Source organism: Theropithecus gelada, chromosome 10 (assembly GCF_003255815.1).
Source record: "Theropithecus gelada isolate Dixy chromosome 10, Tgel_1.0, whole genome shotgun sequence".
Classification (NCBI taxonomy): Eukaryota; Metazoa; Chordata; class Mammalia; order Primates; family Cercopithecidae; genus Theropithecus; species Theropithecus gelada.
Genome location: NC_037678.1, coordinates 70,497,258 through 70,501,898, shown reverse-complemented (window position 1 = coordinate 70,501,898; position 4,641 = coordinate 70,497,258).

The following is a 4,641-nucleotide window of genomic DNA, read 5'->3' as shown; positions in this document are numbered from 1 at the left end:
AAAGATTTTTCTCTTAGTCTGTGTATGGCTTGCGTTTTCATTGAAATCTGTGTCTTTTGAAGAGCACAGGTTTTTTATTTTGATGAAGTCCAAATTGTAAACAATTCAATTAAACAGTTTAAGTAAATAATTTAATTTGTTCTTTTTGAATTTTTGGTTTGTTTGATTTTTGAAACAGGGGTTTCACTATGTTGCCCAGGCTGATGGTCTCAAACTCCTGGGCTCAAGCGATCCTCTGGCCTCAGCCTCCTGGGTAGCTGGGATTACAGACACATGTCACCATGCCCAGCTCCTTTTATGGATTTTGCTTTTTAGTGTTAGACATCTTTGCTTAACTCAAGGTCACAGTGAATTTCTCCTGGGTTTTCTTTTTTTCTTTTTTGTTGTGGAAGAGTCTTGCTCTGTTGCACAGGCTACAGGGCAGTGGCATGATCATAGCTCACTGCAGTTATGATCAAGGATCAAGTGATCCTCCCACCTCAGCCTCCTAAATACCTGGAACCACAGGCATGCACCACCACGCCTGGCAAATTTTTTTTTTCTTTTTTTGTAGAGACAGTGCCTCACCTTGTTGCCCAGGCTGATCTCAAATCCCTGGGCTCAAGCAATCCTTTTGCCTCAGCCTCCCAAGTAGCTGGGATTACAGGCTCGAGCCAAACTGCCCCTGGCTTGAATGTCTCTATTTATTTATTTATTTGAGACGGAGTCTCGCTCTGTCGCCCAGGCTGGAGTGCAGTGGCGCGATCTCAGCTCACTGCAAGCTCCGCCTCCCAGGTTCACGCCATTCTCCTGCCTCAGACTCCCAAGTAGCTGGGATTACAGGCGCCTGCCACCATGCCTGGCTAATTTTTTGTATTTTCGGTAGAGAATTTTCCCAGCACTTTGGGAGGCCGAGGCAGGCAGATCAACTGAGATCAGGAGTTCGAGACCAGCCTGGCAAACATGGTGAAACCCCATCTTGATCCTTGATCACTTGATCACTTGATCCTTGATCATAACTGCAGTGAGCTACGATCATGCCACTGCGCTGCAGCCTGTGCGACAGAGCAAGACTCTTCCACAACAAAAAAGAAAAAAAGAAAATACAGGAGAAATTCACTGTGACCTTGAGTTAAGCAAAGATGTCTAACACCAAAAAGCAAAATCCATAAAAGGAGCTGGGCATGGTGACATGTGTCTGTAAAAATACAAAAATTAGCTGGTGTTGTGGCATGTGCCTGTAATCCCAGCTTCTCCGGAGGCTGAGGCAGGAGAATCACTTGAACCCCTGGGAGGCGGAGGTTGCAAGTGAGCCAAGATCACACCACTGCACTCCAGCCTGGGCAACAGAGCAAGACTCTGTCTAAAAAAAAAAAAGGAAACTGTATACTCATTACACATTAACTCTCCATTCCCCCCTCCCCCAACCCCTGGTAACCACCATTCTACTTTTTGTCTCTGAATTTGACTACTGTAGGTGCATCACATAAGTGGAATCATACAATATTTGCCCTTTTTGCCTGCCTTATTTTACTTAACATAACGTCTTCCAGGTTGATCCATGTTGTAGCATGTGTCAGAATCTCACTCCAGCCAGGCACAGTGGCTCACACCTGTAACCCCAGCATTTTGGGAGGCCAAGGCGACTGGATCACCTGAGGTCAGGAGTTCGAGACCAGCCTGGCCAACATGGCGGAGACCACCCGGTCTCAACCAAAAATACAAAAATTAGCCAGGCATGGTAGCATGCGCCTGTAATCCCAGCTACTCGGGAGGCTGAGGCACAAGAATCACTTGAACCCGGGAGGCAGAGGTTTCAGTGAGCTGAGATCAAGCCACTGCACTCCACTCCAGCCTGGCCAGTAGAGGACAGAGCGAGACTCCGTCTCAATAAAAAAACAACAACAACAAAAAAAAAACTTCATCCCTTTTATAAGGTTAAATTATCTTCTGTCATATTTTGTTTATTCATCCATCAATGGACATTCGGGTTGCCTTCACCTTTTTGCTATTGTGAATAATGCTGCATTGGTGTACAAATATCTATTTCAGCCCCTGATTTCAGTTCTTTTGGGTATATACCCAGGTGTAGAATTGTTGAATCATATGGTCATTCTTTAATTTTTTGGGGAACTGCCATATTGTTTTCCACAGTGGCTATGCCATTTTACACTTCCATCAGCAATGCATAAAGGCTCCAATTTCTCCATAGCCTTGCCAATACTTATTTTCTGGTTTTTGTTTTGTTGGTTTTTTTAATAATACCTATCCTAGTGTAGATGAAGTGGTATCTCACTGTGATTTTGATTTGCATTTATCTACTTATTAGTGATGTTGAGCATCTTTTCATTTGCTTATTATTTGTATATAGTTGAATAAATGTCTAATCAAGTTCTTTGCCCATTCTTTTAATCGAGTTGCTTTCTTGTTGCGCTATAGAAGCTATTTGTATACTGTGTATATTAAACCCATTATCGGGTATCTGATTTGCAAATATTTTCTCCCATTCTGTGGGTTGCCTTTTTACTCTCTTGATAGTGTCCTGTTATGAACAAAAGTTTAGTTAATGTATTTAGAGACAGGGTCTTGCTGTGTTGTCCAGAATGGAGTACAGTGGCCGTTCACAGATGCAGTGATTGCACTCTGCAGCCTCCAACTTCTGAGCTCAAGTGAACCTCCCACCTCAGCCTCCCAAGTAGCTGCAACTGTAGACATGGACCACCAAGCCTAGCCAAAAGTTTAATTTTGATGAATTCCAATTTATCTATTTTTTCTTTTGTTGCCTGTGCTGTTGGTGTCATATCCAAAAGATCATCACCAAATCCACTGTTAATGAAACTTTTCTCCTATGTCTTCTTCTAAGAATATTACAGTTTTAGCTCTTAAATTTAGGTCTTTGATCCATTTTGAGTTCATGTTTGTATATGGTATATGGTCCAAATTCATTCTTTTGCATGTGGATATTCATTCTCCCAACACCATTTGTTAAAAAGACTGTCCTTTTTCCATTGAATGGTTTTGGCACTCCTGTCAAAAATCTTTTGACCATATATATGAGGGTCTATTTAATTTGTTGAACATATGGAATAAAATTAGGGTAACTTGCACTTACCTGCCCATTTTAACATCGGTTTCAGTTGTGGGTTATGCTTGCTTATTTCCCTCATTATGGATTGCATTACCTTCTACTTTGTAGGACTGATAATCTTTGATCAGGTGCCAGACATTGTGAGTTTCACCTTGTTGGGTGCTGGATGTATTTGTAATCTGTAAATCCTCTTGGGCTTTCTTCTGGGACACTTGAGTTACTTGGAAACGGTTTAATCCTTTTGGGTCTTGCTCACACAAGAATTTTTTAGGCAAATCCAACCAGTGCTCATTCTAAAACTAATTATTTGCAATTAGTAAGGCAAGGCCTTCCTGAGTCCTCTCAACACCCCATGACACTCGGCATGGCTGGTGGGAACAGACAGTCCCCACCCAGTGAGCAGCGGGCACTGTTCCCTAAATCCTTCCTGATGGGCCTTTCCTTGGCCTTGCATCCTTCACACACATGTGCTCATCAGTACCCTGTGGGGTTTCAGGGGTGCCTCCACAGCTCTCCAGGGGTTTCTCTCTAGGCAGCTGTCTCCTCTCTGGCACTCTGTGCTACACACTAATGTCCTACACACTTTGGTTACCTTGCCCTGACATTTAGTGCCGTCTCCTCAACTCATGGTGTTCCCTGGCTCCACTTTAATTCCCCATCCCTGTGTTGCAGCCTGAAAACTCTCTCTCAAGGCTGGGGGCAATCACAGGGCTCACCTTTGTTTCCCATCTGTCTGGAATCTCTGTCCTTTATCATTCAACGCCCAGAGCCTTGAAAACCACTATTTCATGTATTTTGTCTAGTTTTACTTTGGTTTCAGGTGGGCAGATGTATCTGATCCCTGTTACTCCACCTTGCCTAGAAATAGAAGTCTCTGCACTGCCTTTTTTTTTTTTGACACAGAGTTTCACTCTTGTTGCCCAGGCTGGAGTGCAGTGACATCATCTCAGCTCACTGCAACCTCCACCTCCTGGGTTCAAGCGATTCTCCTGCCTCAGCCTCATGAGTAGCTGGGATGACAGGCACCTGCCACCATGCCCAGCTAATTTTTTTTTGATTTTTAGTAGAGACAGGGTTTCACCAAGTTGGCCAGGCTGGTCTCAAACTCCTGACTTCAGGTGATCCTCCCACTTTGGCCTCCTAAAGTGCTGGGATTACAGGCGTGAGCCACTGCGCCCGGTCTGCACCACCTTTTTTACCTGTAAGATCACAGGGCCTCTGTGAACAACTGTATGAGGGATTTTTTGTTTTGTTTTGTTTTGAGACAGGGTCTTGCTCTGTTGCCCAGGTCAGAGTGCAGTGGCACAATCTCAGCTCACTCCAACCTCCACCTCCTAGGTTCAAGTGATCTTCCCACCTCAGCCTCCGAGTAGCTGGGACTACAGGTTACCATGACCACACTCAGCTGAATTTTTTTTTTTTTTTTTTTTTTTTTGAGACTGAGTCTGGCTCTGTCGCCCAGGCTGGAGTGCAGTGGCCGGATCTCAGCTCACTGCAAGCTCCGCCTCCCGGGTTTACTCCATTCTCCTGCCTCAGCCTCCCGAGTAGCTGGGACCACAGGCGCCCGCCACCTC